Source organism: Acomys minous (genome assembly GCF_964271855.1).
Source record: "Acomys minous genome assembly, chromosome: 9".
Taxonomy (NCBI): Eukaryota; Metazoa; Chordata; class Mammalia; order Rodentia; family Muridae; genus Acomys; species Acomys minous.
Window position 1 is genome coordinate 89,519,792 of NC_140490.1, and position 26,338 is coordinate 89,546,129.

The window sequence follows — 26,338 nt, forward strand, 5'->3', positions numbered from 1 at the left end:
GATGGGCTCTGATAGGGATGGGGCCACATAGCATTACTGGGGGCCCCTTGGCTCTGGAATTCTGTGTTATAGGCCTAGATCAGAGGTACCAATCGGGGAGCCTCCATCCTACTATCGACATGGATGCATTTTAGTACACCATCCCATCTGCTCCTCACCTGGCGGGGAATAGACACTGACATCCCAATCTCCCCAGCAGGGGCAGAGGACACCCTCTGTCCAGCAACTCATAGGTAGAAAGCCCCGGAGGACTGCTCAGACAGTCCTGCTTTCCAGGCCAAGGTACCACCCTCTGCTCGTCCTTCCTGCTGTCTGGAACTCAGCCCTGGTGACTGGTAGTGCAACACACAACTTAGAGCCATGGGGGGGGGGAGGGGGAAGAAACAAACAAAAAACAGCAAACCAGATCAGCGCCTGCCATTTTTAAACGTGGCACAAGCACATCCCTCACTCCTCGCTTGCAACGAGAGCGGGAACACCTGAGAACTTACAGATGCTGGGGCCAAGGCGCAAAGGACTCCTGGTTATTTCGCAATGTGTCTGCTGTGGTTTCATAGGCGAGCATAGCAACGCCACTACGCTGCAGACACGAGCATGCAACCTGCAGCGCAGCCGCATGTGCCCTGCAATACCAGAGAATGTGTCCAGTATAAAATTGGAAACCTACCTAACATATTACAAGTTTGTTTGTGTGATATATATATATATATATATACATATATACATATACATAGTCTGGCAAATTGGAGCTCCATCCCTGGGGCTTTCACAGTAGAATGAATTGTGTGTGTGTGTGTGCGCACACGCAAATAAATAGATAAGTATGTAGAATAAATCAAGGGAACTACATCCTTAAAATCATGATGCTCACCAGGCATAGGGCCCAGCACGTTGACTAAAGTGGAAAAGCAGGCTGACTCCTTTAGCTGTGGGAGGGAGTGCCAGCCACTGTTCCCCCACATACACCGTCCCTAGTCACCTTCCCCAGCTGGGTGCTGCCCTTCCTCAGCTGGGCTTACAAATGGTGCCCTGGAGGCTCTGACAGTTTCCTGCCACAGCTGAGAGCGTGAGCAATAAGTACAGCAGCCCCACGCTGTTTCCTAGATGACAGTGGCCCTGGCCCTGTGCACTGTACCCTTAAGGAACTCGGTCAAAACACCGCTGCGACCCTGAGCTGCCTCCCTGGGAATGAATATTCCAGGCAAAGCCAAGCTCTTATCCTGGCTCCCTGCATGTAGCTTGCAACTTCCTGGTGGTCTTGTGCTCAACGGGGACCGGGCATTTGTTCTTCCTGTAATCCTATCAGTCCCCCAGCCCAGCGACAGCTCAGCTAGCTATCTGGTTGGGTTTTTGTTGTTGTTGTTGTTGTTGTTGTTTGTTTGTTTGTTTGGGAAGGGGTTGTTTGGTTTTGGGGTTTGAGATTGGGTCCAGGTCTGGAGCCAAGAAGGGTCAGAAAGCAATATAAAGAACAACTTTAAAAAAAAAATTAGAGGCTGGAGAGATGGCTCAGAGGTTAAGAGCACTGACTGCTGCTCTTCCAGAGGTCCTGAGCTCAATTCCCAGTAACCACATGGTGGCTCATAACTATCTATCATGTGATTTGATGCTCTCTTCTGGTGGGCAGAACACTCTTTACATAATAAATAAATAGTACCTTTATTTTGTTTCTTTGTTTTTTGAGACAGGGTTTCTCTGTGTAGTCTTGGTTGTCCTGGACTCACTTTGTAGACCAGGCTGGCCTTGAACTTACAGAGATCCACCTGCCTCTGCCTCCCGAGTGCTGAGATTAAAGGCGTGCGCCACCACTGCCTGGCAAATAGATCTTAAAAAAAAATTGGAGTGGAGAGAAAATAAAATAAATAAGAAGAACCAGCAGTACTAAGCTGGAGCCACAGATTCTGGATTTGTTCCCTCAGAACCTTCCAGAATGACTGAATCAGTCACTTATGTTCAGCTGCCTCTGCAGCACAAAGGAGTAGCCAGGGGCCCAAGCAACAGGGATAGCCCTAGGTGATAAAAGGGGCGGTGCAGGGTGTTTCTGCTGATCTCTCACTTGGACCAGTCTCTCTTACTGGGGCTGACAGGCAATATTTCATTTTCGGCGATGGTAACAGCAGAGCAAAGAGTGGGGTCAGTTTGTTGCACACGTCCGCCAGCCTTCCCCTGCAAGATGAAAAGGCCGGGCTAGCCCACTGCTGGCTCATAGAGAACTGCAGAGGAGGCTGGGCTAGCCCACTGCTAGTGCATTGAGAACTGGAGAGGAAAACCCACAGGTCTTTTCCATCTGAGTGGGCATCAGATTGCCAGTCAGGTTTCATAAATCTAGCATTTTGTTTTTTTTTAAAAATGCAAATAAGCAATGATAATGAGGCTTTAGCATAACTCAGACATGCGCCCGATGGTGTGGTGTGCTGGCTGGCTTTCAACTAGGAGATGAGCTGAGTGCCTGGCTACCAAAGGGGCTGGGGGGAAAAATCGATGCATTTCTAAAAGCCAGGTCAGACTGGCTATTAGAAAAATGGGTGAGTCGAATGACCCTTTGCCGGGGTCACATATCAGATATCCACATATCAGATATTTACAGTATGATTAGTACCTGCCCCAACATTACAGTTATGACACAGCAACGAAAATAATTTTATGGTGGTGGTGGGGGGGGGGCGGTGTGTGTCACCACAACATGAGGAACTGAATTCAAGGGGCACAGCGCTGGGGAGGTCAAGAAATGCTGCGCCTGAGTCAGGCACTTGCTGGCACACCTCTTGGGTACCTCGGGCTGCCAGGACAGTGTTGAGAAGCAGCAGGTGCCTCCAGGGAAGACTTGCCTCTCTGCTATCACTCATTAAGATACAAGGCTTCCACATAGACTCCTGGACCCCAGGCCCTTACTGCACGGGGTCTGGTCTCTGCTTCTTGTGTTCTTTGAACTCTGTGACAACACACGGGGGTTGTCCGGACAAACTGGTAGGTTAGGGATCACCTCCTGCTCCCTCACTTTCTCCTTTCTCTCTCTGCTCCTCCCCTCCTCCTCCTCCAGTCACTTTTCCACTATGGAGGAAACCATGTGCTCACTTCTTGAGCTTGGCTCCCATTGCTTTTTTTTTAATTATCCAGATTGAAGTAGAAATCCCATTTCTTCTGCGTGCGTGCGTGTGTGTGCGTGCGTGCGTGTGTGTGTGTGTGTGTGTGCGTGTGCGTGTGCGTGCACGCGCGCGCGCGCGCGCGCGCGCGCGCCCTCAGGCAGAAGGCTGAGCCTTACAGACCCATTTTGCCTCGCCCGAGCGAGACAGATACGTAACAACATGTGCGTAGCAGATTGACTATAAAAATTAGAAATACTACGTGCAAAATGCCCTGTAATGTAACACGCTGCCCTCTACATGGAAAATACTTAGCACACGATAGCTAATACTACTGTTGTAATGACTGTTAATAACCACCCTGCTCCCACTGACAGCAAGGAGGACCGGCTACCTCTGCTGCCACGGCAGCCTGCATTCTACTGACATTTTGGATAATGCAGTAAGGCTGAATGTGTTCGGGCCCGCTGTCTCCCATTCTCTGGCCTCTTCTAACTTGCCTTGTCCCCTAGGGTCTGAGGGCACGGTCAGACAAACCATTGGCCGTGGGGCTGATCCTGGTCTCAGTTTAGCCAATACGAGGACTTGGTAGAAAATGTCAGAAGGAGAGCTGTGGGACTGGCTGAGGTTGGAGTATGCCCCCCCCCCCCCCGTTATGACTCAGCCAGCTTGGTCACTCTGTGCCTTCAAGCATCAGGGTCCCAGTGGCTTCTCTGAGAAGTCTCAGGGTGCCTCATATCTAGTGGGTTCTAGGTCTCTGTTCATCCCTCCCAGGGGGCCTTTTGTGAGTCCCATCAAGCTGAATTCTGCTTCTGGTTAGACTCTCTGAACCCCTCCCCGCCTCCCTGCCAGGTTCATCTCTGTAAATGCGTTAAGTGAAAGATGCTGCGGAGACGTCGTGGGCATGGCCCCCAATAGGCCTATGGCTCCTAGCCTGTGACATGGAAATCCTGCAGTAAAGCCATGGGCCGACCCAGCGATTTTCAATCAGGGAGTATGTGTTCCTTACAACAGCAAAACAGTGGAAACAACAAGGCTGCCTAATGGAGAGGACTGACTGAGAAGTGACCGTTGTGAGAGTTGGGTGGTGTGGGATTTCAATATGATCACCTTGTTGTACAGTCTCTTCCCACCCACGGTAGGGCAGGCCTGGGTCACAGATGGAATCCTGGCCAAATGATGGCATTTGTGACTGTGGAGGTTCGAATAAGAACGGCACCCCATAGGCTCATACGTTCGGTTACTTGGTCTCTAGTCTCCAGAATTGGGGAGTGTGGCCTTGTTGGAGGTTGCACGTCACTGGGGGTAGGCTTTGAGGTTTCAAACACCTACATCATTCCCAGTAAGCTCTCTCTGCCTTGTGCTTGTGGATGAGACGTGCGCTCCCAGCTGCTGCTCCCACACCATGGCTGCAAGCCTGTCCCCATGCTTCCTGGCTCTAACCGGCTGCGACTCTGAGGCTCATATTGGATGCTTTCTTTTATAAATTGCTTTCGTCATAGTCTCTCTCTCTCTCTCTCTCTCTCTCTCTCTCTCTCTCTCTCTCTCTCTCTCTCTCTCTCACACACACACACACACACACACACACACACACACACAGTAATTAAGACAGAAACTAAAAAGACAACTACAAGGCCACAGAGAAGGCAGATTCCCACTGGCTCTCTCAACCCGCTCAATCTGGGGAAAGCAAGCAAGCACATTTAGGAGTCCAGTGGAAAGACCCGGGCAGAAGCAAAGAGCACGAACTCTGTGTGAAGGTACAAGCTGGGAGGAGGGCGTTCTCACACCAATCCAACCACATGCCCACGTCCCCACATATGGAGGCCAGAGGTTAATGTCAGGCGTCTTCTCCAACAGTCTCTCTCCATCTTATTTCCTGAGACAGTCTCCTCACGAAACCAGAATCTCACAGATTCTGCTAGAGTGGAAGGCAGTGCACTCTAGGGACCCGCCACTCTCCACCTCCCTAGCGCTGGGGTTACAGGTACATACCACTGCACCCAGTTTTTTTGTTTTGTTTTGTCTTTTTTTTTTTTTAAAGACAGAGTTTTTCTGTGTAGCCCTGGCTGTCCTGGACTCACTTTGTACACCAGGCTGGCCTCAAACTCACAGCGATCCGCCTGCCTTTGCCTCCCGAGTACTGGGATTAAAGATGTGCGCCACCATGCCTGGCCTACACCCAGTTTTTGTTTTTGTTTTACGGAGGTGCTGGGGATCCAAACTAAGGTCCTCAGACTTAGGCAGCAAAAACTTTAACCTCTGAGCCATCTCCCCAGCTGCCTGAGGTGGAGCTTTCCCCGCTGCTGGGACCTTGCGCATGCCAAGCACACGCTCTGTCACTACGTTCCCTCCCCAGCCCTTAGGCACGGTTTGTTCTATTTATAGATAATATCTAACAGCAACAGTACACAGCAGATAAAACTCTCATTGTGTATTTATCAAGGTAAAAAAAAATGTTCATACTCTATTAAGTACAGCGAAGTACACACAAGATATGATCTAATCTTTTTTAAACTTTTTGTGTTTTTGTGTATAAAAAAAAACACTAGAAGATAAATTTAAACATGTACAATAACTACCTTGGAGTAGAGGAATTAAAAATGCTTCTCTTTTTTTTCCCTTCAGTTTTTCTATACTTTCCCCCACAAATGATCACTTTACAGTCTGAAAAGACGCACACTTAAGAGCAGTTTTCCAGTATGTTCTTTAAGTGGGAATTCAAAAATTTATTTTACATGAAGTGAAAATATTTGGCTCCAGTTTTCAAAGGGAGCCGGCTGACTTCCACGAAGCTGACATGAGGAGAAAATGCGCCTTGCGAGCCCAGCCGCCCTCGACTTCTTTGCTGCCTGTCGCTGTCACCTAGCTTGGCTGCCACATAACAGCAGCCAGCCAGCTCCTCCTCCACAGACCCACAGACTGGGGAGGGATGGGGCCCTTCTGGAGGCTTCACAGGCAGTGTCATAACCATGGCTCTCTTCGGTTTTACTGTATAGTACCCACCGCTGCCACTCTCTGTGTGTGACAGGGAGAACACCTCCACACACATGAGGTCATCCATCCATCCATCCATCCCTGTCACTGCTAGAAACACCTCTGCTCAGTCAGAATGAGCACCCCTCCCCCACCCCACCCCATGGTCCATCATCCAGGGATGCTGCTGAGCAGGCCTCACTGCAAACTCAACCACTGCTCCCTGCGGACCAGCACCTAGTGTGACAGCCTGCACAGAGCAGGCACTAAGGGGAAGGCTTGCCTCACTCACCAGGCCTTCTGGAAGTTCAGGGTTGAGTGTGACATGTGGGAGCCCTGGTCCTCACTGAGCCTCATGTCAGGAGAAGAAAGGAAAAGATAAGAATGTTTAGTCACCGCTATGATGAAGGTGAAGGAAGATAAGAATGTTTAGTCACCGCTATGATGAAGGTGAAGGGCCCGGGAGGGCAGAGGGCCCAATCTCCAAATCCCCCTTGTTAAGAGATTTCGAGGAGAGGCCTGCCGGAGCTGATGAGGATTTGGCTGAGGCACGAGGGTGGGGCCCCTAGGATGGCATCAGTGGCTCTTGCTCTGTCAAGTTGTAATGAAAAGTCCTTGTCAGAGGCCAAGCAGAAGCCAGCACCATGTTCCTGGATGCCACGGACTCTAGAACCACGAGATGAAGGAGGAGACGGTGTGTAGACAAAAGCAACAAATGCCACTGGGAGGGGGTTGGGCAGAAAACCCAGGTGCTGAGGTAGACTAGAGGCATTCTCGTTGGTGTGTGTGTGTGTGTGTGTGTGTGTGTGTGTGTGTGTGTGTGTGTGTGAAAGAGGAGAGTGGAGTGGGACCAGCGTCACAGGGAAGAAGGTGCAGTTTCTGACCCTGGAGGTGGGGGTGGGGGGGCTTGGGGGGGGGTGTGGGAGGTGCGGGAAGGGGGAGGAGAGTGAAGAAACACCACAGGTCTCTCCAGGAAGCGGTTGGCAGTGGTTCCGAATGTGAGAATCAGAAAAGGTCCCAGGAAGCCTTGGTTTGGGCAGAGGGCTGGAAGGCACATGCGGTGTCACACGCTGGCCCCCTCCAAGAAGCCATCTGCTGAAGTTCCCGTGCTAGCCAGTGTGACCACAGCCACCAGTAGGGCTTGTGAGGGGAGCTAGGCTGGAGGCCACCTGCTGGAAAGCCTGGCCTGGGGTGCAAGCAGCATAACCCAGCAGGATGGAGACCTGGGTTGGGTGATCTCACTACTTGCTTTGGGGGCTGGTTTTTTTCTTCCCCCCTTCACTTGAGGTTTGTTTAGCCTTCCATTTCCCAGTTTAATTTCCTTTTAATAAAGCTCTAATCTTGTTTTGGCTCACCTCATGGGAAAAGAGATTAGTCACAGCGTAGCCAGCAGGAGGGGGGAGGGGAGGGCTGGGGTCCTAGAGGCTCAGGCCTAGCAGGGTGCAGAAGGACCCCCAGAATCCAAGAGGGCACACATCAAATTCAGGAGGGGCCACAGGGTTACAGCCTCTGTGGCCACTTCGTCCCCAGCCCAGGCTACATTTCCAGCACAAGTAACTTCTTCCCAGATGAAAAACGTGAGGCCAGCTGTTAGTTCGAGGCCAGCCTGGTCTACAAAGTGAGTCTAGGACAGCCAAGACTACACAGAGAAACCCTGTCTCAGAAAAACAAAACAAAAACAAAAACCGTGAGGCCAGAGCTCCAGGCCCAGCCCAGCGCCCTGACTCTGAATTGGGTAGGTACAATCACTTCTCGCAGCCTCAGTTTCCTACACTGAAATGACAGGGATGCTGAGTTGAACCCTAGGATCATTGCAAGTCCCTCCCTGGAGTGTGTAAATGGAAGTCAAGGTGGGCATTGCTGGTCATTAAAAAAAAAAGGCGGGGGGCTGGAGAGATGGCTCAGAGGTTAAGAGCACCAACTGCTCTTCCAGAGGTCCTGAGTTCAATTCCCAGCAACCACCTGGTGGCTCACAACCATCTATAAAGTGATCTGATGTGCACTGTATATATAATAAATAAACAAATCTTAAAAAAAAAAAAAGACAAGAAAGCTTTGCTTCCATGGCATGGACCTCGGGCTCTCATGAGGGTAAGGCCCTGCGCCAGCACCTGTGGAGAGTCCTACAAACCACTCCAGCAAACCGTCTGCAACAGTGTGTCCCCGACACTGACTTCCACCTGCTTCAGGGGGACAGCTGAGTCTGGCGACATTCATTCCTCCCAACACAGGTGGCTCAGGCCTGTCGTCCCCTGCAAGACAGAGCCACCTGCGAGGACTCTTGAGGCCAAGGCCGGGATTTCCAGCTGCTGACGGCGCGGCCCCCGGGGTTCAGTCCCACGCCGGAGTCAGAGCCTCTCCCTTCCTCCATAGTGTGCCGCGAGGCCTTTACATTTTGAAGCAGGAGAGGGCTACCAAATGGGCAGCCTACAGGCTTGGCAAGATGCCCAGGAAGAGGGCTTGCCAGCTGCGGGAGCCCAGGCGTGTCTGTTGCAGGTGGCAGTGAAGCTGGACTGTCTTTGAAGGGAGAGCATTGGCCACACGACCAGACATTGCAGGTTGGACGCGGAATCTGTCCTCGATGACAAATGGGGCCAAGGGGGAGCAGCCTATAGAAATGACAAGATGAACTCAACAGGGAGGGTTGGTTTACATCATAGCAAAGAAGAGTTGAAGGCAATCTGTGGTTTTGTTTTGCTTTGCTTTGCTTTTTTTACAACGTCTCTAGTCCAGGCTGGCCTCAAATGCAGTAAGTACCGGAGGCTGACCTTGAACTCTCCTGATCCTCGTCCCTCTACCCTCCCTGAGTGAGGAGTTTATGCAGTGTTGGCGATAAACCAGGCTTATGCAGTGTTGGGGATTGAACCCCAGCTTTTGTGTATGATAGGTCAACACACTGAGCTATATCCCCAGCCCCTAAGTGTAATTTTGCCCAGATGTGTTTAAGTTATGTGCTTAGAACTGTCTGAACACTTCAATGGACAGATACTGAGGGGAGGTCCTCTGTCTGTGTGGTGGCTGCAGGATGCAATTCCCATCAGTTACTAAACAGTCCTTCTAGTCATTTCTAATCCTGCTCCACCCCCCTTCAGAAACCCTCAAACTTGGCAGCTCTCACAGCCAAGACAAGGAGAACCAAGGGGCCCCCCTTTTTTTCAAATGGCACCCCCTACACTCCAAAGGAAATAAGAAAGACACAGCTTGTTTCCTCTGAGTATCAGGAAACTAAAAGCCACAAAGGGCACGTGCAGCTGTGAGAACCCCCGACCTCCCAAAGACACCCCCCACCCCCCTGCCCAGGGCGAGAGACAAGGAAGCAGACTCCACATTGATATTTTCAGATTTCTCACTCCCCAGCTGACATTTCTAGAAAAGACATCCTCTGCTTGGCTGCCAAGAGCAAAGCCGTGCACGCACAGCTTTCTGGAGCTGTGCCTGCCACTGCGTTCCGGGTTTGTTAAGCTCCAAGCCATCACTCTTTGAAGACTGCCGGTACCTTCCTGGCTTTAGGAAGCATGTGACAGCCGATAAGAGGGGCTGCAGGGCCCAGGAGGTAGATTATTTCCCTCAGCAGGCCAAGTGACCAACGCCAGCTCAACTCAGGACTGGCAATGGGGATAAGTGTGCAACAGGTAGTGTCCTTGCACGTGACCAGGTAAGGTGGTCACTGAGAAGGTTATCCCACCCGCTTTGTTTGCACAGACCTTGCCCTGCGCATGCTCCAGACTCCTCTGATAAAGATTTCCCGTCCTCCTAGCAGTATGGCATTTCACTGAGCCGCGCACAGGTGACTTCCTGAAGCTTCAGCCGACAGTGATGCTACCTTGTAGAGCAGGCCTTTCGACCACAGATTTCGCATCTGTGGATGCAATCACTTGTCAGTCGAAGTATTTGTGCAACGCCTGCCTCCGTACTCAAGTCATCTAGGTGTGTTTGTTTTCCTCGTGTTTATTCTCTGGACAATGCAATGGGGCGCTGCAAACACTGCGGTCACAGTCACACCGTTGTAGGTGTTCTGACCCATCTGGACGTGGCTTCCGAACACACAAGAATGAATGTTGGCTTTACACAGATACTGCACCATTTCATGCAAGGGACTTGGGCATCTGCAGGTGTGTGTGTGTGTGTGTGTGTGTGTGTGTGTGTGTCCTGTAGCCAGTCCCCATGGATACCCAGAGATGAGATTGTATCACATCTGCACGCACGCGCACACACACACACACCAGGCACACAAGTACAAATGTGCACACATGTGAACACACACAAACATGCGCACAGGCAAAAGGCTTTAAGAGGCAATACTTCTGCACACGCGATATCTGTGATGTTCCTCTTGTGTGTGTGTATGTTTGTGGGCACAAGTTTGTGTGCATACAGGTTCATGTATGTGTGAGTGGGTGCTATTCCTCAACAGTATCTACCTTGCTTTTCGAGACTGCCTCTCACTGGCAATAGGGTAGGCTGGGTGGCTGGGGAGCCCCCCAGGATCCTTATATCTCTACCTCTCCAGTGCAAGAATCACACACCTGCACCATCATGCTTGACTGGGGGTCCAATTTCCTCTACTCCTTGAGACCTCAGGGACCTGGATCAGGGAAATGGGGATGACTGTGACTATGAACTTTAAACCCGTAACAGCACGGTTCAACTGAACTGGAGCCGTTAGCAGTATTGTTCAACTGAATTGTTCATCTGCCAGGTGTGGAAACCACGCCCGTGCGAAGCACAGGTCTGCTGGTGCCAGCAAGGGCTGGTGCTGAAGCCTAGAGAACTTGTCACCATCAGCTGCCCTCACAGAGATCACCAAGCCATGTCCTCAAGGGCTCCCCTTTTCCCTCTTAGATAAAACTGGAGCTGGATATGAACCCTACTGAAAGTAGAAAGAGGAGAGCCACACACATCTTGGCCGAGAGCAGTTCTTGCTAACATGGCAAGTCCTACAGAGACATCAGGAGCCTCGAACCAGCCACACAGGCATTTGTTGTTTACACAGCTCTGTTCACTTTCTCACTCTGCCTGTGTGAAGATTCTCCCACACTCTGGGCGGTACTAGGACTTTCACTACTTGCGAAGCAGATACCCCGCCAATATACACCACACCCTACTGGCCCCGTGCTGTCCTATCCCTATAGCCTGCCAGGGATGCCGCTTTCCACCTGTATGTAGCCTATAAGCCTTGATGGACTCCCAGGTCTGTTCCTCTCATGGTTTACAGGATGGAAGACACAAGGATGAATGCAGGCCACACAAGCAGCCCAAAGATGAGCGAGCCCTCCCTCTCTGAGGAGGGCTCTGCTTCGTGTGGCAGTGAGAGTGCGGGGGTCTCAGGTGGTGGACCCGGGGTTGAAGACAAAATTTGAGTCCCAGAAATGTTGAGACAGATTTGGCTCAAGCCATCTGAGGACATGGGATGTGCACACTCAGTGCCAGGACAAGGTGGTCAAGTGGAAAAGCAGCTCTCGACCTCCTGGAAACTGTAAAAACAAAAAAGTGCACGGAAACCCTAGAGAGACGTGTGGACAACACAGGGCACAGGATGTCCCTTAAGCCACCTGTGGTTGCCAGAAGAGCTCTGAGCTCTCCTTAGAGTAGCCCTGGGTCATAGAGAACTGCAGCCAGGCTGTGGCCTGTCCCTTACTGACGCCTTCCCTCAGGTGTCATCCAGGCTGGATTGAAGTCCGCACATGGCAACTTCTATGGTGCTCAAAGAACAGCCATGTAGCTAACTCAGAACTCTCAGTGCAGTTATCAGTCACAGACAGCTGCCGCGTGCGCCTACTGAGTCTGGGGGTGGGGTGGGGTGGTGGTCCAAGGACTATGTCACCAAGTCTGTCACCAAGACAGACTTGACCCTGTCCTCTCAGGTTCCTGGGGGAAGGCAGTGAAGTCATCACGAATTACTGCCCCAAGTGGAATCTGCATCAGGGAAGAATCATGAGGCAGCGTCAGCCAGCGTTTACGTCACAGGAGCGGCTCAGTGTGACCCCTGATCAGAGGGGAACCCCTCACCACCCTGTGCTGTGGGTGTCTGTGCCACCTGTGAATCACATCCGGTGAAGGAGCCTTGTCCCCGATGGCCACAGCACACTCTGAAAAGTGGGGGTGCGGCTATGGCCTCACAATGTTGACAACTGAGACAAATGTTCCCAGGGAACTCCTCCAAAGCCATGGTCCGGCAGGGACCACATCCAGCGGCCCGCATGGCCCAGTGTGGGAGGTGGCTTCTACTACCAGGACTGCTTCCGTATTCTGGAAATAACAGTGAGGAACTTGTACCCCCCATATCAAAGAAGAAAGGGAGGGTGCCTCCTGTAGGACACTGTCACCAGCCAAGTTCAGCCAGCAAGCGGCAAGGACTGAGGCTCCTATGGGACACTGTCCCCAGCCTGCAGTGGAGGGGCTGAGGGACCAGAGCCATTACATATAAGAGTAGAACAATCTGGAAAGAGGGCTTAACAGATTTGTATGAGTGAAACAGTGGGCTGGAACCAGGGACCAGGGAACCAACCCCACAGGCCGATCTGAGGAGGTTCCCGTGTCCTGCCCCTAAACCCAGCAGCTCACCAGTTTCTGAAATGCCACGCTTTGAGACTCTTTTCTTTGAATTCTCAAGAATTCCCTAAACCCCCATAATAAGCTGCTAGAAGATCTGCCTTGTTCTCCACCATCTAGCATTCCTCTTATCCAGTCAGCTCAGTCCTCCTTCCCACAATCCTCTACCTGAACTACGTGTGAGCATCTCTTACGAATGGCTCCCCAGGAAGGAACTTGGTCTTTTCATGTCCAAGTCTTTGGGGGGGGGGGGAGAGAGAACCAAACACATAATTAGCATATGAAAAGGATGCCCATACCTTTGCTCAAACTCAGCTCTCACTCCATGCCCCATTCTCTCATCCCGGGTTTGGTGCAGCAGCCTGGCCTGGAGCCAAGGTGACTCTCTCCCTGCACCGCGTGCTATGGGGAACCTCAGCATGTCTGCTAACGAGCTGCTTCCCAGGGAGGCATACTGCTATATCTGTCTCGGATGCTCTAGCCTCTGCTCGGTACCTCTGGATTCCTGACGTCGGCTCACCGGAAGCCTTTGGAAGCAGGACCGGAGCTCACCGTGCAAGTGAGTTATAAAGAAAGAGCTCCCAGAAAAGTGGGGGGAGTGGGATGGCTTGGTCAGTGTGTAACTTGTACAGCTGCTCACGACCCTGTAACCGTTTCGGGTTCTAAAGTCCCCATCTTGACATTCTCAACCGTCTCTATCAAGGGAGCTCCAAGTTGTCACTCAGCATCGGGCCCTGAAAATTATGTGGCGAGTCCTGAGAACCTCCTAGGGAAATGGAGGACCCCCAAATATATACAGTCCGGCTTCAGGGCAGTTCCTATTTAATTCTACAGGGAGCTCTGGGCAATGTGTTATTTCTCTTGGACCAGGACACTGGGCTGAGGGTCACCCTGGGACAGGCCGCTCCCCAGTTCTGCCCACCTTGGGTAGGTGTGCGGGCTGTGCGGGTGCCAGCAGAGGCAAGGTACACAGGCTCTGGGGAACACGGCCCAGCAGGTGTCAAAGGGACGTCAGGGAGTCTGGGCAGGGCGCCAGTGATTTCCACCCCTGCTGTCAATAGATGACTGGAGTTGAGTTATTAGATGCCATATCTGAGCAGGGGAGAAGTGTGAACGAGTCGCCCTGGGACCCGGCCTAGGAATTCAATGACAAGAGCTGTGGAGTCATCTCTCCCCCTATGCTGTGCCCACTCTCAAGGGGACCTGCCTTCCTCAAGCTTCCTTGGTTTGCGAAGGGCGTAGGACTTGCGCCAGCAGATGGAAGCCCACAGATGTGCAGAGAGCTCCTCTCTGCAGCCAGCTCCTAGGCTACCCCTTGGACTGCAGAGCAAAGGTGGGCAGTTCATGTCCCTACGGGCCTCAGAGGAGGTGGGCCGGGCTCCCTGGAACCCGGAAGAACCTAGGCTTTCTCCCTGAAGCTTTGGGAGGCAGCCTCTCCCAGCAGGAGATGGCAAAGTAGGGTACGGGCATTCACCTCACTTCTCTATTTTTACCAGATATCACTAGAGATTTTTGTTGTTGTTGTTGTTTTAAAGGACAGGGTCTCTGGCAGTCCAGGCTAGCCTCAAACTTACTACACAGCAAAGGGCGAAATACCTCCACCTCCCAATCCCACGGTTCTGCGGAGTCACGTGCTACCACCTGGTTTACACGGTGCAGAGGACTGAACCGGGGGATTTTGTATGTGAGAGGAAAGCACCCCTCTACCAACGGAGCCACATGACCAGCGCCCCCCAATGCCACTCTTGATTACAATCCCTGGCGGAAGACTTCTAACCCTTCCACCAAGCCGAGGCATCCTCGGCTTTGAGGTGTTTTGACAGCAGGAGCTATAAACCAGGGCACGTGCACCCACTTATCCACCGCACTAGCAGTTCCACAGCACATTGCATTGGCTCTCTGCGGCCCTGCCCAAACACAACCGATGATGCTGGCAGCGGCTCCTTCAAGACACCCCGGCAGCCAAACTCCTCAATGCCTGGGGGACCTCTTCCTTCCCTTTTCAGATTTCACTTTCCAGCTGGTGGACCCAGGAACGGGAGCTGCCACAGAATCTTTATCACCGTACGGCTCTAATCGCCGTTTACATTCGTTCCATACTCGCTAGCAGCCAGGAGCTGCGTTAGGCAGATTCCATTAATCAACTCTCTTATAAACCCCGGCTATAGGACACAGAGAGGTTAAACAACGCACCCAAAACCACACAGCTAGGGAGGCAAGCAGAATTCTAAGTGGAACCCTGGGGTTCCTTCCCTGGGCCTATGATCCATAGTGTCTATTGCCCCCCCCAACCCCACACACTCCCCAACCCCCCACCAGAGGCTGAGCTATGAAAGGGGGTGTGATGGGATACTACTGTTTGCCATTTGTGACCCAGAGAAAGGTTCCTGAGACACCGCGCTCAGAATGCTCGTGGCCGGTCCTGGCCTGGTACACTTCCTGCTGCTGTAACGGAACGCCCGAGGCGGGTTGAGTCATAAAGGTATAATTGGTTCGTAGGCTTGGAGATGGGAAATCCAAGTTCTCCTTGGCTTCCGGGTAAAGCCCTTGCACTGTTTCAGCTGGTGGTAGAAAGCAGAATAAAAGTATGTGTTGTTGGGGAGGGGGGCACGAAACAAGAGGGGAGGACCTGTCTCCTAACACCTGACATTCTTGGGGACGGGAACTTGTACCGACTGGTCACACACTGTACCCACAGAGAGAATGCACGCATGCCAGTGCTCAGCTGGCCCTCTCTGTTCTAACACAATCTGGGATCCTCTTCCTGAGGTCTCCCCACAGTGGGAGCGTCTTCCTACCTTGATATACCCTCCCAGAGACATGCCCATGAGCCAACCCAGTCTAGAGTGGGAACTCCCCAGGGAATGGTACTGACATGCTCAAACAGGCTTCAGCCCCGTGACACTAGGGATCCAATATCAACAGGGCCCACAGTGGGGACCAGCCACATTCTCACCAGAGGGCCGCTCATGAAAACTCAGAAAACGAAAATAAAAAATCTATAATCTGGGAACAGCCAGGTTGCTATTTGTTTCGTGGCCACTGACACAAATCTTGCTCCCTAGGATCTGGGCTGGGACACACCCAGGTGGCCTGACAGCAAGAGGGCCCTTCTGCCTGCCCCCTCCCCGCACCCACCCCGTGCCTTGCTGGTCAGATCTTAAAAAGGAAAGGCCAAGGGGGCTTGGTCACAAAATGTTGGGGTTCCAGACCCACACCCCAAGCTGCCAGCTGGCCCATCCACGCAGCTCTAGTGGCTTTCATGTAGCACATCAGGATAGTTTGACCTGAGCCTCCAGCACAGATTAGGGCGTGAAACAGAAAGATGAAATGATACTGGATCTGAGAGTGTGTGGGGATCCCCTGAGCTGAAGGGAGATGAGGTCAGGTAGCTAATGTGTGCAAAGGCCAGAGGGCGGGGCTAGAAGGGAACCAGGACCCAGAATGAGGGAGGGAGGGAGGGAGGGAGGGAGGGAGGCAGGGAGGGAGGGAGGGAGGGAGGGAGCTGCTCTATGCTAACACAGCTGCTGAGTGAGTTGACTATGGAAGCCATTTCCAGCAGGGTGAGGGTAAGCCAAGGCAGAGTTACCATGGACCAACAGAAGCACGTCACAGGGAGCATCCATGGCCCGGAATCAAAATCCATGCCTCCCGAGAAGGAAACTGGAAGAGCTTCAAACGCGGCGGCGCCTTGATGGGGCTCGTGTTGTTCCTCACAGCCCGGAATAGAAATCTTTGCCCTTTTCTTTTCTCGAATGTGGGAAACAACCCTAGGCGGGCTGTCTGGGTGTGAGTGGCTGGTGGGGACCGTGGGTGCCAGCATGAGGTAGACAGGTCTGCTGGATCGAGGGGGACGATGGATGGAAGCCTCCGGTCTCCTGACTTCTCTCACCTTCTGTCTTAGTTTTGTGCCCCAGCCCCCCCGCCCCCATTGCTGTGACTAAAAACCCTGAACAAAAGCAACTTTCGTTGGGGAGAAAGGGTTTGCTAGCCTCCCGATTCCAGGTTGCCACCCGTCCTTGTGTAGAACTCAGGGCGGCGGGAACTTGAAGAGGCCGGTCACACATCGGACCCACAGCCAAGAGCAACAAGTGAATGCACGCATGCGCAGTGCGCAGCTGCTGGCTCTCTCTGTTCTAACATGATCCCGCATCCTCTTCCTGGGGAATGGTGCCTCCCACAGTGGGATCGTCTTCCTACCTCACTGTAGCCTCCCCCAGAGACATGTCCACAGGACAACCCAATCTAGGCAAGCCCTCACTGGGTCTCTTCCTACGTGTCTGTCAACAGTTAAAACTAGCCATCCCTTTCCTCCTTCCTCCCCTCCCTTACTTCTTTCTTGGCAGTACTGGGGGTTGAATCCAGAGCCTTGTGATTGCTGGACAAACAGATTTTCTCTGTTCTACGCCCCTAGCCCTCCCTTTTTATTTTTTCATTTTGAGTCAGGGTCTCACTGAGTTACCTAGGCTGGCCTTCAACGTGACGTCCTCCTGCTTCCAGCCTCCCAAGCAGCTGAGATTACAGGCTTAAGGACCTGCCCCAAGCCCAGTTTTCAATGTGCGCTAGTGTCCAAAGACGCCATTGTATGTGCCCTGGTAGACCATAATTTAACACACTGTGCTTGGCAGCGGGTAGGGTAAGGGGCTATGGGCTTAAGTGGCCGAGGGTCAATCTCCGGTGACGTTCACAGGAAAGCTGTGTGCCCTAAGGACAGTTGTTAACCTCTCTGAACTTCTTCAGCACTATCACTTGTCTTCTAGAATATTCCCTTTAGTCTCTCACTGGCTGTGACTGAATGCAAGGCACGAACAACTTAAAAGAAGGGAGGACTTATCTTGGCTCACGGTTTCAGAGGGCTCATCCGTGGTCGTTGGTCCATCACCTGGGCAGACCTCAGGTTGGTGGGAGCATGTGGCAGAGGAGGCTCTTCACCTCATGATGGACGGGAAGTAGAGAGGGCTGAGGGGATAGGGTCCAGGCAGAATCTTCACAGGCCTGCCTCTAGGGACCTACTTCCCCCAGCTAGGCCCCAACTAATAAGGCTCCCAAAACAGCAGCTGGCAACCAAGCATTCAGTGTAAGAGCCTGCGGTGGTCAGACTGGCTTCAAACCAAAATAAGGAGTGTCCACCTTGCCTGGCTGGAAGACTGTGCAAAGCTGGGCACAGTAAGGCTACCTCCCCCTAAGCCACCAGGGCTGATCCTGTCATCTTCGCCGTCAGCGTCCCACTGTCCACAGGCACAGACCCAATGCTGAGCATCTGCTCTAATCTTCCACCTCAGAGATGTGTTAAACACCCTGTGGCTAGACTCCAGGGTTCCATGATCTGCTGATGAGGCCATCAGGGTCCCCGCAGCAGGTACAGCTTGATCAAAATGGATAAATAGTCCACACATGTATTATTATTTTAAATCAATACATTCCAAGCACGTTGGCCACACACCTTTGGACTTTACTGTTTCACAGAGAAACCTGAAGGTGTAGACACAACTGCCAAAATGGAGCAGCAACCAATGGTGCTGATAATGGAACAGTATTCAGCCGTGAACAGTAACAAGCTACAAGCCATGGTTAAGACTCAGGAAAACCGGGCATGGTGGTGCATGCCTTTAATCCCAGCACTGGGGCTGGGAGGCAGAGGCATGTGGATCATTATGAGTTTGAAGCCAGCCTGGTCTATAAAGTGAGTCCAGGACAGCCAAAGCTACACAGAGAAACCCTGTCTTGAAAAACAAAACAAAACAAAACAAAACAAAAAAAAGACTCAGGGGAAACCTGAATGCATGTGCCTAACTCTAACCTTACCCAGATCGGTGAAGACTGCATGCTCTGTGATTCCAATAGAATGTTCTAGAAAAAGCAAAACTACAACAGAGAGTGGAAAGATGGGTTGTTGTCAGGAGTTGGGTGCTGGGGAGCAAGTAGAACCTCTTTATGATACTACAGAACACACAGACCCGGGTCAGAAGCCCTACCTACCCTAAGCCATGCATGGGCGGCCTCTTCCATCAACTCAGTGCTCTGGATACGGAGACAGGAGGATTGTGAGTTCAAGGCAGGCCTGGGATACCTAAGAGAGCACCCCTCAATAAAACAGCAAGAAAAAGAGGGATCCCTGATGTATGAACTTTGGGTATGCTGTCAGGTGGCTGTCAGGAGGCAGAGAGTGAGGCTGTCCAGGTAGTGAGCATGCAGTGGGGAGCAGACACAGACACAGAGAGCGGTGCTCAGGAAACAGTGGAATAGGAGGTAGAAAAAAAAAAGTAAGAACCAAAGGATGGGAGGAGGACGGTGACATGCTGGGCACGGCCTGGCTGCTACACACGAGCATTATATCAGTTGTGGCTGCAGATCAAAACAGGCAAACTTTGAACACAGGGTGGGGCGGCGCTCACCCCCCCACTAACTGGGGGTTACTGGCAGTTGATGTCTACTATGCATGGGCGACTCACTCTTTGGAGGTGTGGCCAATGGTAAATTGCCCACACTCCAGGGTACGGCCCCACACCCACGCGCAAACGGGCAGCACTGAATGAACTTAGTAGGTAACTTAGAGGAAGGAGAGGAGGAGGAGGAAGAGGAGGAGGAGGGAGGGGAATTAAGTTAGGATGTAGACATGTCTTGGGAGACCGGGTCGGGTGGGGGTGGGGGGGAGGAATGGATGGAGGAAAGTGCCAGAGGGGCATGGTGCTATTTCACGGTGTACATGTATGAAATTCTCAAAGCAAAAAAGAAAATCTGAGCGTGGACATGCACACCTGTAACCAATGTACCTGGCAGGGGGAGGCCGGTGGAGGGCTGAGACAGGAGGGCCACCTTGGTGCTCGCCGGCCTCCAGCCTAGCTCCAGGTTCAGTGAGAGACCAAGTCTCGAGGAGATGAGCTGCGGAGTTGTAGAAGGGGGGCACCTGACATCCTCCTCTGGCCTCTACATGTATGTACACACATACACACGCATACACACCACACATGCATGCACTAATGCATACACTCATGCATGTGCGCAGGTAGGCACGCCCCCAAAGGGCAAGCATGCAAACAAACAAACAACCCAAGTCCCACAGTGCAGCAGGCTGTCGCCCGGGGATCCTCACAGGAAGGCCAGCCTGCATCTACGGACACTGGAGACACAGCTTTGGTGAAACAAGTGTAAGCATCCGCTGCCCCAGCAAACAGAACTCCTCGGCCCTGCTCTACTTGACCCTGTAAAGTCTCTGTTTGCCTGGCGCTCAGGGGTTCCATGAATGCTTCTTTTAAGGGTCACATGAATAAACAAAAATCCCTGCTCTTTTAAAAAGGAAGGTTTTAGTGACATAATTGTTAAGAGGGAATGCTAGCCAGAAGGGATTGTACAGAAAGTTTTATGAGGGCTTTCAGAAAGCTTTTCTTATTAAATCACTATAAATCCTTTCCTAAAATAGCTCCAACTAACTTGGGAGAAGGCCAGTCTTAATTAGAGGGAAATGTGAAGTGCAGAATATTTCTTTAAAAACAATGCATTTTTCATATGTTAAGTCCGCACAGTAGAAGGGACTCACTGCTAAGAAAGAGACTGTGTCTCTCATGAACAAACAGGCCTCGTGTCTGGCCGGTGTCCTTAAAGAGGGTCAACAGCCCTGCTGTGCCGCTGTGTGTGTTTAAGAGGAATCACGGGCCCTCACTGGGCCTCGGATTCCTCACTGGACCAAGGGCTGGCCGGCCCTAGATGCCTCCAGCTCCACCACATTTCCTAACTATGTTCCCACTAGTCACCTAACATCCCAGAGTCCTCTGCAGCTGAACACAGAGCGAGTGCTATAGTCTAAACACGCAGAGGCCAAGTTAGTGAGATTTCCACCATCTTCTGGGCAAGATTTGGAGACGAGAAAGAAGACGGAAAAATAAATGAGATCCCGTAGTGCTCCACTGGACACAGGCTTGGGTTCCCATGGCACCCACTGGAGAGTCCTCTGGAGTCCTCTGGAAGATGGCTCAAGAGCCTTGTTTTCTTTTTAGAATAAAACAAGAAACATCAGAGAGTTGTCTATTAGTCTACTGGTGGAGACCCAGGATGACCCTGGGAGCCCTGAAGGGCACGGTCAGAGCACGTTCTGTATCGTTAGACATTCATCTTTTCTTCAGAACCCCGGGCCCCTCTGGTTTCTCAGTCTAGGAGGAGGTCATTTGCGTGGATTCAATAGGGTTCACACAGCTGCTTAGAGATAAATTCAGAAATAGCTTTGATTTTGCCTAGTGGTGGGCCTTAAGCAGTGCCTTGCCTTCCAGTGCGTGCGTGCGTGCGTGTGTGCGTGCGTGTGTGTAGTACGTGCACATGAATGAGCAGAGGCCAGAAGTCAATGTCACATGTCTTCCTCAAAAATTTCTTTTTGAAATAGGATTCTCAGTGAATTTGACTAGGCAACCTGGCCAGTGAGCACAAGGGAGCCTCCTGCCTCCATCTCTCCAGTGCTGAGCATACAGATGTGCACCACCACACCTGCTTTTCACGTGCTGGAGAAACCCTGCTTCTAAGTCCTAAATAGCAAGCCCTCCTCACCAGCCCCAGAGGCGGGGCTTTTTAAGGATATAATTAGGATAGGAGAAGGCCACAAAGACCAGGTCCTGGCTGAAGAAGAGAGAGACACCAGAAGGGCTGCCACACTGGCAAGCCATGACCATACAGTTGGAAGAACTGTTCACAGCTTCCACACTCGTGAGAAAACAGCTCCCGTGGGGGAAGCCACCAGTTCCTCGCAATGAAAGCCACCAGCCTGGGACACCTGTGATGGCCGTCGCAGCCCACTGATGCACCTGAAAATGCCGCGGAGATTTCAGTTCGAGCAGATTTTTGCCTGCCCAGTTCTCACATGCCGCCATACAGGATGGCACAATGATTAACTTCACTTTATATAAATTCCTACTTTAACTCCTTCACTTATTCCCTCCTTCCTTCATGCATCCATTTGGTAAATAGGTGACAAGCAACAACCCCTCCCTCCCTTCCTTCCTCCCTCCCTTCCTTCCTTCCTCCTTTCCTTTATTCATTCAATCAACATATCCCAAGCACCTCACAACTTTCTCCAGAATCCCCTTGATTCCAAGAAAGCCCCAATGCAACATTTCAGGAGTCCCATGTGTGATTCACAGACCACCCACATTTGACCTCTAGGGATCTGACCAGAGTGTCTTCCCGCCCAACCCCCCCCCCCCCCCACATCTCAGCCTCCAGGGCTGTGACAGCCACTTAATACCTATTGTTTCAAACCATCTCTTTCCTTTTCTCCTCCTGCCAATTACGCTGCTGACCCCCTTTCAAACCTCAAAATTGAGGTTTGAATGTAATTGCTCCAACAATTCCCCCAGCAGCCGTGCTCTAGAACAACTCATCTTAATGAGATGCGAGATTGCTCTGTGCAAGGCTTTTCTCTGCCAGGCGGCTTGTTTCCCACCATCTCCGGTAGATTGGGGGGGGTCCCCTCTCCCCCCGCCCCCGTTTCCACTGACAGTCAGCGCTATGTTCTGTGCTCTCCAAGGTCCTCATTCATCTCAGTCTTTCTGCTCGCTTTCCATGTTCAGAAGTGGAGGCAGACTCCTATAAACGAGGTGCTGTGTGTGGACTGAGGTGCATCTCATGGCAGTTGAGGGATGCTTAGAGAGGCCAGTTTCTCCAACTCCAGAATAAGATGACCGTAACCAGAATTGAACAACCTTTCCCGACCTCATCGGACCTCATGTTGCCACCACAGATGACAGGACCGACCAGCCGACGGATGCCCAGTACTCTAGCTATAAGCACAGCAGGCTCTGAGCATGATGGTGCAACAGGGCGGAAAAAAAAAACCACCGGTCAGAGCAGGCACAGCAATCTACAGTTTGCCAACAGCTACCCACAGCTTACTACCTCTGGAGAGGTTGCTGTTCTTTTTAGAGTCCTTGAACCCTTTTACTTGTCTCGGCAAAGCCTTGGAGTGTGATGAGACTGGCTCTCAGCTGAGGGATGGATTCTAGCCACGCCCAAATTTTACACAATGCTCCATGCAGCCCCCCTCCCTCCCCGCCCCCAGCCCCAAGATGGGAGACCGGGACCAACCATAAATGCTCTGACCACTTCTACCTAGCTTTCTCTTAAAGCCCCACCACCTGCCGTGATAACCACAGGAGAACACACGGGGATGCACTCTAGCCAAACCATTACACCCACCCGCTGCCCTCCCAGGACTGCACCTCTCTGAGCCCTGCAGATGCTACAGAACCAGGACAAGCCAGGTCTTAACACATTTTACTGGGGACTGCCACAAGGTTTAGTCCTTTTCTTACAGTTTTGGTTGTGAGCCTAGCCTTTAACGATGAGCCATCTCTCCAGCCCAGGTTTAATCCTTCTCTCTCTCTCTCTCTCTCTCTCTCTCTCTCTCTCTCTCTCTCTCTCTCTCTCTCGGGGTTGTTGTACCTTCCACCTGCACAGCCTCAAGTACAGTGGACTTCGTGCATGCAAACTTCAGGTGACACCTGTTCTTGCAGACAAGGCAGGCACTTTAGCTCTGTCCTCCCGGCTGTTCCCTGAAGGCATGTAGGTGGGGATGAGCCACTGGGAGGGTCACCCGTGGGGCAAAGCCTAGTATTGCCTTTTCACAGAACCAAGAGTGAGCCTCGCCATCATTTTTTTTTTCCTTTTTTACTGAGGAGGCAGAAGGATTCCCATCAGGTCAGCAGCACAGACCGCCTCTGACTTGCTGTTTTCACTCAGCAGTTTTCATCTTTAGGGAGGGCTTTGGGACGCAATGCCACGGCACACCCAAGGGCACTTGTATTCCCATTTTCTCGACTCAGTGGGACTCTGCTCACCTGAGACCACAGGCCCTGCATGCCCCCAGGCTTCCCTTGGACCTTACACGAAGGAAAGGGCCCCTGAGCTCCAGCTACAAAGGTGTGTGGGCATTTGTGTTGCTGCTGCATTTGATCAATTCAAACTCAGCGGTTTAAGACAATATGAGTTACTCTTGTCAGATTCTGGAGGTCGGAACACTAAAAATCAAGGTATAGGCAATCTAGACTACTCTGTGAGGCACCAAGGAAAATCCACACACATACACACATACACACACACACACACACACACACACACACACACACACACACACATATTTTCTTAACTTAATTTTGAGACAAAGTCTCAGGTAGCCCTGGCTGGCCTCATTCTCTGTGTGTAGCTGAGGAGGATGACCTTGAACTCCTGATGCGCCTACATCAACCTCTGGAGTGCCGGGACTTCAGGTGTGCTCTACCTTGCCCGGTTTCCATGGTGCTAGGGGATCAAACTGAGGATTTGACGCATGTCAAACATGCACTGTTCAGAAGGATCCACAGCCCCCACCAGTCTGTCTGTGATTGTGACAGCCTTGCCTCCGTCTTGTGGCTTATGATACACAGTGACTCTCCCTAGTGAGTCGAGGACAACCTGATCTTAGAAACTCGTTGCTGTGGCTGCGCGGCCCCTTTTGTCTACTCCCATGATGTGGGAGAGCATCCCGCCTGCCAAAGCTTGGGATGTCAGCAACTACAGACCTTGGGTTCCGAGGACCTCAGGTCTCGGTCAAGGTCAAGGCAGCCTCACAGAGAAGGCATGGATGCCTGCCATTCCCTTAAGTGGCTTTAGCAGCCCAGACTTCCAGAAGGCTGCCTCCGCTTTGGTTTCTCCACAAGAGCCTTTGTCTGCGTCACAATGAAGGTGCCTCCGGAGGGAGCAGTGTCCTGTGGTTTCTGCACAGGACCCCCCTGGGCAAAGCTCCAGGTTAGTTAGGTGTGAATGGGGCTTTCCAAGGATGTTCAAAGGATGTCCAGCAAGTTAAACGGGAAGTGGGCCCTGATAGAGACAAGGCTTTCCTCAAGCACGGGAGAGAACATGCCTGCACGTTCACTAGATGACAAATGGCAGCAATTTGCCAGGGCTGCTTTTAGTGAGGCCTTATCTTAACAAGATGCTTATCCGGTCTCCCCCACTGATTTAATTACATCATCATATCCCGGAGAGAGATCTCACTGATAATTCTCTCTCTCTTCCAGTGCCCGCTCCATACTCCAGGACAATCCAAGCTTGAATTTCTGGGGTGTGTGTGTGTGTGTGTGTGTGTGTGTGTGTGTGTGTGTGTGGTCACGGATGACCCTGAACTTCTCACTCTTCTTCACTCCCTCCCAAGTGCGGGGGGGGGGGGGGGACTGCAGGTTTGCGCCACAATACGCCCCATTTTATGCAGCGCAGGGCACTGAACTCAACACGTAGTGCGCTGCGAGGCCAATAATCTACCAACTAGACAACAAACATTGCCAGCCCCTCTCCACCTTATTATTGGCAAAAAAGAAAATCACATTGGTATATGCTGCTGCTCCCTCATAACTCAAACGACTATTATCTTGCTCAAGGGGGAAAAAAATGACACTTTATTATGGGTAGTAAAATAAATAAGATGAATGAGTGAGCAAGCAAGTAAGTAAATAAGGGCTTTCTGTTTCTCTGGCTGGTCCTCATTAAGAAAACGGTGGGCAGCTAGCTTACTGGCTGCACAGCTCTCTGCAGAGGGCAGCTCTCTGCGGAGGGCAGCGCGCCTGCCTGTTCCTTGGCGGGCTAAGGGTGTGTGGGATGGAGGCCACGCACGGAGGAACGGCAGGGGCTCATCTGCAATCTCAGCTGCTTCTTTAGGCTGGTTCCCCCACGACCGGGAATAATTGGACGTCAGGCGCTTGTGAACTCCCTAGTGTCTCAGAGTCACACGTCTCAGACACCAGCTCATTTATTCTGTCACGTGGAAAGTGAATGTGCAGAGATGCAACTGGCTCTGAACGGAGGCGTACCATTCAGGTGATGCAAAAAAAAAAAAAAAAAAATCCCAAGCGTGGTGAGCAGGAGACTGGGGTGGTAGGCTAGGTTGTGCCTTTGAAGGACTATTCTCAAGACAGATTTTAAGTTTCCTCATTTTCATTTTCTTTCTTTTATGTTTTTAAAAATAATTTATTCACATTACATCCCAATTGTAACCCCCCTCCCTCGTCTCCTCCCATCCCCACCCTCTCTCTCCCTCCCCTACCATCTGACCTGGCTATTTGATCAAGTCCTCCAGGCCGGATGGCCTTGCCCAGCCACAGAGGAAGAGGATGCAGGCAGTCCTAATAAGTCTCCTCATTTTCAAACTGTCACGCTAGCATGCAACCTCCCTACGAATCAGGACATGACCTGCAAGCAAGCAAGCCCATCCGGCCTGGAACACAGGTCCTTGGGAACGTCAATCACAGAACTGCAGAGCTGCCTGCTGGGTACACAGCTGGGGTTTCCCCAACTCACATTTGTCCCTGCATGTGTTCCTTCTTGCCAGTCTTTCTGGTTGCTGTTCGAAAGGAGAAACTAGAACGTTCCATAGGCAAAGCCCATCTGTCTGTGTTCGTCCAATTCTTTGTCCAGAGAAACAGATGGACTTTCTGTTTGGGTTTATGTCGTTTGTGGGTGTTTCATACGTGTGTATGTGCACGCGCGCATGTGTGTGTGTGTGTGTGTATTTGCATGTTCATGTGGAGGCCATTGGCTGTTTCCTCTGGTGTTTTCTATCTTATTTATTTATTTACTTATTTGCTTATTTATTTATTTATTTTGAAACAGGGCTCCCATTGAACCCAAAGCTCACAGATTCTCCCATTGGCCAGTGAGATTCTAGGAAACTACTGCAGGGATCTTCCTTGTGCCCACCTCCCCAGGGCTGGGGTGAC

The 26,338-nt window shown here is 51.7% G+C and overlaps 1 protein-coding gene and 1 long non-coding RNA gene across 3 annotated transcripts in view; one reads left to right on the top strand and one right to left on the bottom strand.

The window, feature by feature from the left end:
- CHST11 (carbohydrate sulfotransferase 11) overlaps positions 1-26,338 on the bottom strand; it is a 198,873-nt gene that overhangs the window by 58,239 nt on the left and 114,296 nt on the right. The gene's annotated exons all lie outside the window — the stretch shown is intronic.
- LOC311605637 lies at positions 6,231-8,981 on the top strand. Its single transcript, XR_014782039.1, has 3 exons — positions 6,231-6,465; positions 6,507-6,864; positions 6,895-8,981. It is a non-coding gene; the product is annotated as an uncharacterized lncRNA (long non-coding RNA).